The sequence below is a fragment of the Phacochoerus africanus genome, chromosome X (genome assembly GCF_016906955.1).
Source record: "Phacochoerus africanus isolate WHEZ1 chromosome X, ROS_Pafr_v1, whole genome shotgun sequence".
Lineage (NCBI taxonomy): Eukaryota > Metazoa > Chordata > Mammalia > Artiodactyla > Suidae > Phacochoerus > Phacochoerus africanus.
Window position 1 is genome coordinate 82,932,666 of NC_062560.1, and position 13,630 is coordinate 82,946,295.

General features: G+C 34.6%; 1 protein-coding gene across 1 annotated transcript in view; it reads left to right on the top strand.

Moving 5' to 3' along the window:
- DIAPH2 (diaphanous related formin 2) overlaps positions 1-13,630 on the top strand; it is a 913,509-nt gene that overhangs the window by 303,576 nt on the left and 596,303 nt on the right. The gene's annotated exons all lie outside the window — the stretch shown is intronic.

A 13,630-nucleotide genomic window follows, 5' to 3' on the forward strand; every position in this document is an offset into this window, starting at 1 on the left:
AATATTCTTAGACTAAACTCTTTTGTTCCTGGAGCAGAGACACTTGCAAGACTTTGCAACTTCTTTCTGGACCTTCACCAATTCTTCATTTAGGCTCTATTTAGATGACACTTCTGTCAGAATGCGGTTTTCATAATACATTATATAATTGTCTTCGTTCATTTGACTGCCCATTAGACACTGAACTTCTTGAAAGCAGAAAGAAATGTTTCTATTTTGTTTATTGTTATTTCCCAGAATATGGTACAGCTTCTGGCAAATTTTAGTGTGTTCAATGAACACCCAAGTGAATTACAGTTATGTGTACTTAATTTCGTCGTATGGGTGCTAACCCAAAATTTAGGCACATGGTAGGAAGTGTGTGTGTATTTAATGATTCATTCAGTGATATATGTAAAAGAATCTGTTTTGTGAAAATCCTCTTATAACTGATTAAATACCAGAGATCTACGTAATTGAATCTGGATGTGGTAGTTTGTTAAAGCTAATTTGCCTTTAAGTTTCTATGATGTAGTAATTCACTTCATTTTGAGAGAGATAGAGAGAGTGTGTGTGTGTGTGTGTGTGTGTGTGTGTGTCTGTGTTAAAATTTTCAAATGTGAAATACAGCCTATGGTTGGTTTAGTCAATAAAGTTTTAAAATATATGGTTGGTCTACTTCAATAAATAGAAGTTTAGTGTGCTAAAGTGATTGTCTATTTCCTGATTTGTTGTTTGACCGTAAAGAAACTAGCTAATTTCTTATTGTCTCTATTTAAACAACCTTTATAAAGTAGAATAATGATCATTAAAACAGAAAAGCCATCAATCTGAGTTTTGTGAGAATGAAGATAAATGTATATTACCAACTCAACAAGACTACCAGTTTTAACAATTATAAATGTTAATATTTGTTGAGCACTTGCTGTATGCCAGAGAGTTTAAGTGTTTTCCATGGATTATTATATTTAATTTTTTCATCTAGCCTATGCTGTAAGTACTATTATTGTAGCCATTTTGCAGATGAGCACAGCGGAGACGGAAATCAAGCTCAAGCAGCCCAAGTGTTCCACAGCCCACGTGCTTCATTGCTTTACTCTGCATACTCTGTGGGTAAATTTATGGAAATAGGGTACATTAAAACAAGCCTGAACCTACAGACTGTGCTTTTCAACACTACTGCATTTTCTGTAGTATGATTGTGCCTGTTAAATCTCTGTTATCTAAATCAACTATACTTCAATTAAAAAAAAAAAAAAGCCCTAGTTTCCAAATCCTCAATTCGAGATCTGCTTGTCTATCTCACAGGACACAGGCTATTTGTGTCATCTTGCCCTTTGAAGTATTTTACTCTTGTGTACTCAATTTTACCTAATTATGTAGACTATTAATATATTTCTATTAATTGGACTCAGTAAAATTATACTCATAAAGTGACAAAACTAAATGAATATTTACTCAATTAAAAAAAATTTCAGTGTCTTGAAGAACATAGCTCCCAATATAAAACCAATCTATAAAGAGGGAAAATGTGTTGAAGTTCCTAGCCACTCTTGGCTAAGTTCTCCACGTATGTGTGATCTGCCTTTGGTTTATTCATGATCAAATATTACTAGTAGTCTGACCTTTCCCTGCCTCCCCAGCACCATTTCCTCATGCTCTTTTGTCGTCTATCGATGCAGGCTTAAGAATCATATTTTTAATTTAAATTAATTTTATAGGAGCTTAAACAAACCATGTGATGCATTCAAATGGCAAATATAACTATTATGGATTATTGGTGTTCCCTCCATGCGAATGGCTTACTGCGAGAGTTGACTGTGTCTGGCTTCATGTGATAAGAATAGACTGATAACATGCTCCTGGCAATGTGTGGGCAATGTGTTGTTTCCTAGCATGTAATTGCTTTTAATAGAAGGCAGCAGAAGTAACTGCTCTGTGACATGTGATACTATTAGGACATTTGTAATTTTCTTTGAAAAGAGAAGCTGGTGTGATTAGGTGCCTTTGTTCCATTAATAGGAATAATAGCAATGGTATCACTCCTCTCCTAGGTTTTATGTACTATTTGCTCTTTCAGCACCAATCAGATCAAATTCCTGTTAATAATTGGCATTTTTATTGCATTTCACGTGCTTTTGTTTTCCAAATGCTGTCAACTTTTTAATAATTTATTATCAAATGTTGATATATCTATATGATGGAGTAGAATGTGGTTCTAAAATCCTTGTATCATAATTATAGACATTTTATTAATAATAAGAGCATTTGGTATTACACAACTTCCTAATCCATTTTAGTATATAAATTAAGTTCTTTATAAAGACATACAAAGATAAAGTTATAGGCAATTAATTTCTTAGATTTGAAACAGGACTTGACACATCTAGTCCTTTTTTAATATTTCAGACTGAGCTATAACTTAGTCAAGGGATTCCTTTAGAATTAACAATTTCTTAAAAACTTAGAATTTTTTACCCTTTCCTGAGATGACTTCTAGTCAGCCATATTCTTTTTTAGGTTCACTAATATATAAAATACTTTCTGCTATGAAAGCAGCGATGTATTTCATACTATTTTCTGCTTGTTAAAATATGTCAGTTACTTGGTGCGCTAATGTCAGTCATCCTTATAAAAGGATTGTGCTACCCATCATATTAATAGGACATGATAACTCTTTTAATTTCCAGTGGTAGGAATTTTTTAAGCTAATCATTTCATCTATTTTTGCCTAATGCTTCTTCTGACCAGTGATACTCATTTATGATGACTATAGGTTAGGGGGAAAGTTTGTGTCTGTGATGTAGAACCAAGGTAACTGACCCAGTAAGTGTTGAACTCATAATTTTGGTGTGGTGTTATAACCACGTTAAACAATTTGATATATATAGTATATATGAATTTGGTAGCATTTGCTTTCTGCAGTAGCCTTGCCTGAGAACAGCTTCATACTATAGGGTTCTTATATTGTTTAATATTGAAGACTTACTTAAGTGCTTTTTAAATTTATTACTTTACCAGTTCAGGATGTAACAATATGTCATTAATTTTGTTTAGAAAAATATGTCAGGAGCTTGGGCTTATCAGACACAACTTAGAATAGATTTACAAGGAGATCCTGCTGAGTAGCATTGAGAACTATGTCTAGATACTCATATTACAGCAGAACAAGGGTGGGGGAAAAAATGTATACACGTAAGGATAACTTGATCCCCATGCCGCACAGTGGGGAAAAAAATAAATTAAAAAAAAATAAAAAAATATGTCCGTAAATTCTTATTTTTTTTATTTTTCAGGAACATAAGTGAATATATTACGCTTTTGTTGAGAGAGATAGTCACTTGTACAAAGCCTTTTCATCATTATCCTAATATTATGGTATCATTTTCACTTTTAGTCCTAGTCTACATATCTTCATACCTTCAGAGATGTTGAAGCAATTGCTCATTATCGTCAGCTATTATTATTAGCTCTCTTAGATTTAATTATGTTTTTCAAAATACCATTTTCAGTTTCCTTGGTGGACAGATTATATTTGTGTATCAACATTTATATATTGCATAATATTTGCTTGGCAACTATTACCAATAAATAAGTTTATTAAATTAGACTAGACCTCAGCATCTAATAAAGTAATTGTCTTAAGAGTTTGCTCTGATTTTTATAGACATTGCAAGTGACTATAAACATGTAATCTTTTTATAATTTAGTATATATGACATTATGTGACAGGTCTCAGTTACCTACTTTAACAAAGTGGAAGAGTGTATGGAACTTTCGAGAGTATAAATAGAAGCTAAAGGCAATTAAGTGTTTTTATAGTGCTTTTTTTCTTGTACTACAGTATATTTAACTCAGGCTTATTTGTGGGGTTATTTTGAATTGGGAGTAAGAAAAGAAGCTATGAGAATAACTTTCCTTTGGTCAGATCTACTGGGGTTTGTTTAAAAATTTTTCAAAGATAATTTTAAACTTTTGTTAGCAGAGAGAAAAATGTACTCTTGGCCTTTGGGAAACCTACATTGGTCCTTTCTCATGCTTTAAGTTTCTTCTGGACTGTACATACAGAAATCCCTGTATCTACTATTGAATATCTTCACAGTCATAAGAATTACAATGGGTTTGCCATGTATGGGGTGTTATTTTAAATTGTAAGACTCTCTTTTTGTAGATTGTCTTAATTCTCCCATCTCCATTTTTTGTCTCTTATAGCAATAGCAGTATTGTTGGTAAGGGTCCAACAAATACTTCAAGATTGGTATGGTTACAATTGTGATACATCTATGTAAAACAAATTCACTCATGATCTATGGTGGATTCAGTTCGGTTTGTGAGCATTCCATTGGCTGGTTGCTGAGGGTACTCTGCATTTCTTAGCCACTCAGCAGGTGGCAACCAGGAACTTATATGTGAACTAGAACTTCAGCATTTATCCATAGGAGAATGGATATAGACACACAGAGGAGCTGATTCACAAAGCATTTGTTACATACCATATGGTCTTCTGAACTTTTTACATATATTCAATCATTTAATTAATCCTCAAGAAAGAAAACCTATGAGATGAAGTTCTTTTCTCCAGTTATGTACATCAGAAAACTGAGTTATAGGAGGATCAAGTGACTTGCCCAAAGGTAACAAGGGTAGTAGATAACAAAGTTGAGTTTGAAACCAATGCCCTTACTTTATAAACTGACTGGCTCAGTCAGTTATAGGACTGGTAACATATGGCTCTTTTTTATACATTCGTGAAGTATATACATCATAGAACCAGAGTCCCTTTCCACCTTCCCGATACATGCCCAGGCAGGTCTAGGATTTGTTTGGAAGCCAGAATGGGTGTGACAGCAAGAAAGAGAGTCTGGTTCAGTAATATATGCTGGCTGTGAGAGAATTTCCAGACCATCCACATTTCTGAGCTGCTTTGGAGTCTGAATAATATTATTCATTCTTGGCGTCTAAGTGTACTTGTTTTTGAATCATCTTAAAGGTGATATTTGCAATTTTGGAAGGACATGAAAAACTCAGCAAGTTGCTGTTGTTGTTTTAACCCTTTCAACTCTATATTCATTCTTTCCAAAAAGACTTTCCTATTGAAACTGCTCTGTAGGAAGGGTTCCAGATTTTGTGTTTTTGTTTTTTTGTCTTTTTAGGGCCGCACCTGTGGCATATGGAGGTTCCCAGGCTAGGGGTCTTATCGGAGCTACAGCTGCCGGCCTACACACAGCCACAGCAATGCCAGATCTGAGCCGCATCTGCGACCTACACCACAGCTCACAGCAACGCTGGATCCTTAACCTGCTGAATGAGGCCAGGGATCGAACCCATACCCTCATGGTTCCTAGTCGGATTCACTTCTGCTGTGCCACCACAGGAACTCCCAGAGTTTTTTTTTTTATTAGGAATTACTGCAAAATGTTTTGCAAGTGTATTTCACTCATCTGTTAAAAGCTGAGGATTCTTAACAGATACACTATGTCGTGCATTTGATATAGTGTGTGTGTATAATATCATATATACACACACATATGTATATCTTACTAAATGGAGGGAGTTAGATTCAGTATATAATATTCTTCTCTCTTCCTGAGGGCCTCCAGTTCATCTTACTCCCAGAAATATTATAATGTAGGTACCTAAATTACATTTCACACCCATAATATAAATATTAATGCTTTCCTAATAGTCTTTTCAAGTGTGGAGTTTTGAGTTTCAAGGTCATTTCCAAATGTATGCTGGAGGTGACTGTGTATAGCAGTTGCAGGCATGACATACTTCTTTGACTGAAAGAAATCGATGTCAACTTATCAACATACATTTTTTATACTATTTCAAATAGATTGCTTTAACCAAGTTACTGAAAGTGTATAAACCATTTGAAAAATCATGGAAAGCTTAATTTTATAACAGTTTTTGTCAAATTAGTTTTAAATTGAAATCATGCTATGCCATTTTTATTTTTTGTATGGAAAGCACCCGATCATTTATAAGAATCATTCTATTTAATGTCCATCAGTACTGGCTTGCTAAAATGTTTGGTATCCATGGGCATTCCCTTCAAATTTTCTGCTATTTCCAATTTTGAATTAAGGTCAGATGAGAGGGTTTAATATTTTAAATTTGAATCATCAAAAGGAGTTATATAAATGAGGTTTGATGCATAGTGGTATTAATAGTATGTGCATTTGCAGCATATTAATAGTTGCACATATGAATAATGAAACCTATCAGTAATTACCTAGAATCAGGTTGCTTTGAGCATTTCTGAACAAATTTTAGCCTTAACATTGTCATTAAGGAAATTTACCTTGGAACCAAGCGACTCTCCGTGTAGAAACTAACACAGTTGCTAAGACACTGGAGTTTGTAGGATGGCTGCTTATAGAATATCAGTAATTTACTTATCATATTAAAATTCATCATTGTGATATTTTGAGAGGAAATGGAAATATTCCCTGCTTTATTATTTATGTTACATATAACTGAGTAATAGAACTATAAAGCTTAAGCAATGGCCGTTTTAATAAAGCCTTCGTTTTTTGGGATGTGTGCTCTGAAATATATAGAATTAAAGCAACCTATTTCCTTTACTATATAGGGGTGGGCAACTGGGGCACATGTAATATTAGACAGCTCTTTGTCAGTCAAAACAGACATATTTTGATAAACTAATAACTTTTAGTGAAGGCACCAGCTATAAATAAACCACCTAATACATTTAATATATTAATATGCTCAGTGCTGTACAGAATTTGCTAGTTGTGGGCAATACATTTCCTGAGAGATAGTCCCTGCTAATATCCATTACTAAACAGTGATTAAAGACTTTCTGAGACTAAATTTTAGTGAAAGATGAAATAATTTTTTATAAAGCTTACACATAATAACATGTCTAAATTCAATGTTGCTAAGCTTTGTAAAATAATCCCTTTTCCCCTGTTTCCCTCAGGGGTGCAGTCAGCCATCTCCCAGGGGATCCAGATACCTGCATGAACAATATGGTGACAAATTTATGTTTCACAAAACTTGGATCCACTGATGCTTGGGTATTGGGAGCTATATTTTCATGTGTAGGTATTAATAATAAGTAGTGATGGCCTACACAAAGACTAATTTACTGTAGAAATGAGATAACAGCATTACTCTAGCAATTCCTCCAAGCTGTCGTCGTGGCTGTGTCTTCCTTGTCTTATTTTCTCATTCAACAAATATGTATTGAATTTCTATCATACGCTATACACTACTAGTTTTCTCAGAATGCTTATTGCTCCATTAGGCCTGTGACCCATAGAATGAGTAACTGTGAATTCTCAGTGGTGGAAAAGGATTTTGTTTATCTCGTTTTGCTGTAATAGCATCCCTGTATTTCTGTACTTTCAACCCTGCTTGCTTACTTAAAGTCAACGTAACTATTTCTTCTACTACCTTCAAAAATTTCTTAAGATCTGAATTATTTTGGTGGTGGTTGTTAGACATACTTAAACTGTTTTGTGTTAACAAAACAGTATCCAATGATATCCAATGATGGACAGTGTTTTCCAGAAACTTTCTGCGTAATTATTCTCATATTTCTGCCCTATTTTTATCTGAGTCCTCTTGTTGCTTCCTAGAGCTCAGTATGACCAGAAAGTTCCAGTAACCTTTGGCGTTTACTTATATTTTGAGGTTTGGAAATGAGAATGAAAGTGATAGTAATTAGAGTGTCCAATAAAAGAAAAACTAAGTTTGTGATAAAGACTTTTAGGAGTGGTATGGTCTGCTTGTCACCTCACTATGGCATTTGGTTTACAAAATTAATACAGTAATTGGATTTTTAAAAATTTTTTTATTTTTATTTTTTATTTTTATTTTTATTTTATTTTTTTTATTTTCCCACTGTACAGCAAGGGGGTCAGGTTATCCTTACATGTATACATTACAATTACATTTTTCCCCCACCCTTTCTTCTGTTGCAACATGAGTATCTAGACAAAGTTCTCAATACTATTCAGCAGGATCTCCTTGTAAATCTATTCTAAGTTGTGTCTGATAAGCCCAAGCTCCCGATCCCTCCCACTCCCTCCCCCTCCCATCGGGCAGCCACAAGTCTCTTCTCTAAGTCCATGATTTTCTTTTCTGAGGAGATGTTCATTTGTGCTGGATATTAGATTCCAGTTATAAGTGATATCATATGGTATTTGTCTTTGTCTTTCTGGCTCATTTCACTCAATATGGGATTCTCTAGTTCCATCCATGGTGCTGCAAATGGCATTATGTCATTCTTTTTTATGGCTGAGTAGTATTCCATTGTGTATATATACCACATCTTCTGAATCCAATCCTCTGTTGATGGACATTTGGGTTGTTTCCATGTCCTGGCTATTGTGAATAGTGCTGCAATGAACATGCGGGTGCATGTGTCTCTTTTAAGTAGAGTTTTGTCCGGATAGATGCCCAAGAGTGGGATTATGGGGTCATATGGAAGTTCTATGGATAGATTTCTAAGTTACTTCCATACTGTTCTCCATAGTGGCTGTACCAGTTTACATTCCACCAAGAGTGCAGGAGGGTTCCCTTTTCTTCACACCCCCTCCAGCACTTGTTATTTGTGGATTTATTAATGATGGCCATTCTGACTGGTGTGAGGTGATATCTCATGGTAGTTTTGATTTGCATTTGGATTTTTTTTTTGAGGAAACTGCTTATATTTTCTCAGCAATATATTTTTTGTTTTTAAGAAGTACTAGTCTTTCTTATTAACTATTAATCCATTAATAGTAATCTGTAAATTTATATTTCTATGCATTCTTATATTCACAGATAAAAATATTAAGCACCTACTCTGTGCAATATGCTAGTCTACACCTTGGGCAAGGGGGAGGGGGTATAGCTATAATTAAGATAGTTGGGGGAAGTATGAAGTGGGAGGTTGGGGTGAGCAGATACAAGCCAATAAACAACAGGGTCCTACTGTATGGCACAGAGAACTATATTCAGTGTCCTATGATAAACCATAATGGAAAAGAATGTTTAAAAAAGAGTGTGTGTGTGTGTATATGTATATATGTGTGTATGTGTGTGTGTATATATATATATATATATATATATATATATATATATATCAAACTGAAATACTTTGCTGCCCAGCAGAAATTAACACAACATTGTAAATCAACTATACTTCAATGAAAAAATCATCTATGGAAAAAAAAAGTGATGTGATTTTGACTCGCAGTCTAACAGAAGCAATACAATAATAAGCATGTCATTAAATTAATATGAATTTCAGATGGTGTTACATATTCCAGAGACAATAAAATATAGTAATATGATAGAGAATTCCTTAAGTGGAGGATTAAGTGTGATGGTTAAGGGAAGTAATTTTTTTTTTTTTTTTGCTGTGCTCACAGCATGCGGAAGTTCCTGGTCCTGAGATTGAACCCAAGCCACAGCAGTGGCAATGCTGGATCCTTAACAGCTAGGCCATCAGGGCACTGCCGAAGGAAGTAATTTAAAAGCATATAAATTGGGGAATTTAAAAAAGATATTCAGAAGCAGAAGCCAAAGGGGATGGTTGATGGGTTGAGTACCTAGGGTAAGGAAAACACAAGGGATCATTGATCACTTGTATGTTTGGGGCTTGAGCCAAGTAAAGTCCTTACTGTACAATGAATATCCTGTTCTAGCCACTGAATCAGAAAAGGCTGAGAGGGGTGATGTTGACAGAAAAAGTAGAAGATTTAAAAATGTGGTAATAAAAATAAAACCATCTTTGCATGTACTAGGCTAATATTTCCAAAGGTAGGAAGTACATTGCAGCTCAAATTAGTTCAGTGTTGAGACATGGAAATAAAATACATTGCTTTGGCATTAACCTTCGCTTCAACTCTGGGGGTTTGTGCCTCTTTTGATTTGGCTGTAAAGACAACCTTTACTTTTTTCTGTGTGTTTAAATATTCGGTCAAATGAACATTGCACTTTTAAGTGTTTCTTTTGATTTACTCTAGGCTGAGGTCATACTGTGTACTTGGTGTGAATTAATTATGAATGAACCATTTTGCTCTGGTGAACAGCAAATTTTATTCTCATTCCAACTAAATGTGTGATCTAAGGAAGATCTTTACTTTCTTTGTGTGCCTGAGGGGCGCCAAAAGTATACTGATGAAAACCGTATGTCGAGTTCAGAAAGAAATGTAGGTCATTTCTTTTGGATTTGCTGCTAAATGGCTTGAAGCACCATATTCCAAACTCCACTTTCCAGATAGAAATAGTACCCGGTATCCAGGAAATTGTAAAACATTATGCATCACCTTGTCCTAGGAGTTGAGAGTAAATCCAGCATTTATTAATTATTGGGAAATTGACAAATTAGATTATACACATGTGACAAAAATGTTCACATAACTTTTAAAGTGTTCTTACTTTGGCTGCATTATCTATGATAAGTACTAAAGGACTTTCTCATTCATTTCTTGGTGTTTCATGCTTAAGCAACTGTTTCTCGGATAACTTAGTCTCACAGAATGAATGGAATTAGTAAAGCAACTGTGATTGTAAATTAGTTCCTTGTCTTTTTTATCCCAGAAAACTTAGCACCAACTCTGAATCTTCATGGGTTAGTTGAGATTTGCAGCTTTATTCATGACCATTAATATATATTCATTTGCAATATTTTTCTTCATTTCCATTTAGCACAGCGATGTTTTAGTACCAGTGTAACAACTAGATTTGTGAAAGCATTGGAAAATTGTATTAAAAAAGATAATGTAAATTCTCTATATGATAATCTTTTCAAACAGCCTTCTAATAATGTAAAAGGATATTGCAATTGAGATATGCTATCTTACATCTAATATAGCATGGTTTATTTGATTAGTGGGATCCACTGGAAAGTAAATACATTGGAAAGTTTCAGAACAACTCTTTTAGCTTACCATTCTTTTTTCTGTTTCCAGTGTTAAAATCATTTGACATTTTGAAGTAGTAATGTATGAAAGGGATCACACAATTCTAATCTTTTTTTGTCTTTTAGATATGGTATCATAATGGGGATTTCAAAATGTGTAGAGTCATACATGTGCATCTGTATGTAGAAGGGTAACCAAAATATTTTAAGTGTCTTCTGTAAGTTGTACAAATAAACTAATCTTTCAATTTATATAGCTTTTCTACATTTCTACACAAAATCTCAGTCATTTTTGCAAGCCCTTGACTAAAGTAGATTCTGGTCTGCTTAGTAATTCATTGGTCATTCTGGGACTTTTTGTTAAGTCTGGGAAAAAGCCAAGTTCAACTTAGATAAAGCAGAAAACTAAGCAGTAAAAAAAGTATTTCACGCAGGATTTGGAAGACCCCAGTATTTCCATTTCAGTATTCTAGAGAAGCTCTTTCTAGGGGCATGGTACCAGAGGGCACGGGCTTCCATTTTGGTTGTTCCCTGCACAAGGATGCCCTGCTGAGGCCTTACTGGGAGGTGCAGTTTTGTACAGGCTGTACTTGCCAAGCCATGTACCTACAGGTATACATCTAACTTGTTTAATTTGTGCAATAGTGTTATAGTGTCTAGAGGCAGCTCAGTCTGGCCATATGCTACACAGCACTACGCATGACTACTGGCCTTCATACACACTCCCCTCCAAGTGTATTCTGCAGTGCTTCCTGTTCTGTGCTAATTTATTTTTGCCTCTTCTTTACCTTTCCTTTGCTAGCAGGAAGCTAATTTCATTAAAGGTGCTTAATTATTTGTCTTTGTTGGGAATAAGGCAAATGTTAACCTGGAGAGTTATATTTGCTGTAATTATTATGTCAATATCATTGGAATCTGGAATATATCTCAGCATTTCCTTTCTTTTCTCAGCACCCCCTTACTTCAACATGCAGCATCCTTAATTGCAATTTGCATACTTACTGACCTCTTGGTGAATGATTGTACTCTTGTACATTAAAAAGAAAATCCAATTTAAATAAACTCACAAATGCAGGCTGGGAAGGAAATGATAATAGTAATGGCTCACACTTATGTAGCATTTACTCTGTGCCAAGCATTGTTATAATTCTTATGTGCATGCACTCATTATATCTTCTCAATAAACTCTTTGAAGTTACTGTTATTTGTCCCATTTTATATATGAGGAAAATAAGGCACAGTAAAGTTACATAACTTGCCCAAGATAACACAAATAATAAATGGGGAAATGATGATTCAAACCTAGTTATTCTGTTTCATGGCATTTTTTCCTATGCTATAATTTATGAATTTGCTAATTACCTCAATATTGTTTTTCCTTTAACATTTCATCCTGCTCTGCCATAAATCATTACTATTTTTTTCTTGCTATTCACTGGAGATAAAGTAACATCATATCAGTAGCTATAAGAGGTTTTCTTTTTAATCAATGTTGTGCTTTTATAAGTTAGTGTATTATAAAAACTCCATTTCCATAATGGATGACTGGAAGAACCAGCTTATTGTATATGTAAACACATATATAACCAACAATTTGTTTTGTCTGTCTCTAAGCTACAGGGATGGTGTGAACTTCAGTGTAACTTAAGTGCAGTTATTGTGCCTTAACTTAACAGTTTCTTTAGAAGAAGTATTCCAAAATACTTAGAATACAGCAAGGAAGTAATGAAAAATTTGGTCTGTTACATCTTTTGGAGCAGTTGCCCTTACTCTTTTTCTCCTGGAATCTATATTTACCTCTCCAGGTAGACAAGCACAAAAAGACCTACACCCTAACTGAATTTTTGTAATAGCTGAGATTTCCAATAGTGATTAAAAGTTCATAGATATATGTTTCACACGTATAGGGGAATTACGTGATGTACATGCTGCTGGACCACTGTTGAGTCTGAAATGTTAATATGATGAGTATAGGGAGATTGGATCCATTTGGACCTATTAAACAAGAAGATTGTTGATGATTGCATTTTGACTGGTTAGTTGGCATGAAACCTCAATTGAACCATCAAAAGGTGATTGAAGAAAGAACAGTGATAACCAAGATAATCAAAGCATCTAGGAGATAAGGACGTATACTTTCTCTTTAACACAAGCTGTATTATCTGCCATTTTCCTTTTGAGTACTTTGGTACTTGCTCAAAATTAAAAGTATTTTGTGAAGGACATCAGGAGCAGAAGTTTCCTGATGAAATTCCAATAATGGATGACATTTTATAACAGTACACATGTTATATCTCACACCACCATGTTTTTTTCTCTTTTATACCATAGACATGGCACAGAATGACCAGCTTATCTTTTCCCTGCCACTTCCCTTGAAGAATGGTTTTCTTGTTCCTTTCATTTAGGGTTTTTTTTTCATGTTTTTATGTTATTAGACAATCTGATTTTGCTTTTCTTTTTGTATAGCCATAGTAATCCATGTGTCACAACTGGTTACAGCTCAGGGAATGGGGTTGGGTAGTGATATGACCAATGCCTACGAGCAGAATAAGTGAGGAGAGACTTATGTGGAAGTTACTACAAAGGCAGAACATTGGGACGTCTCTAAGTGGGGAATCAAAAAAGAGATCTAGAAATTTGCCCCTAGTTGAAAGATCTTGGGTAGAAGATCTCAAGCAAGTCATTGCCTGACAGAATTCAGTCAGTGAACTATGTTGCTATCATGACTGTTTCCGAGGTTGTATACAAGGTGTTGTGCAGTTA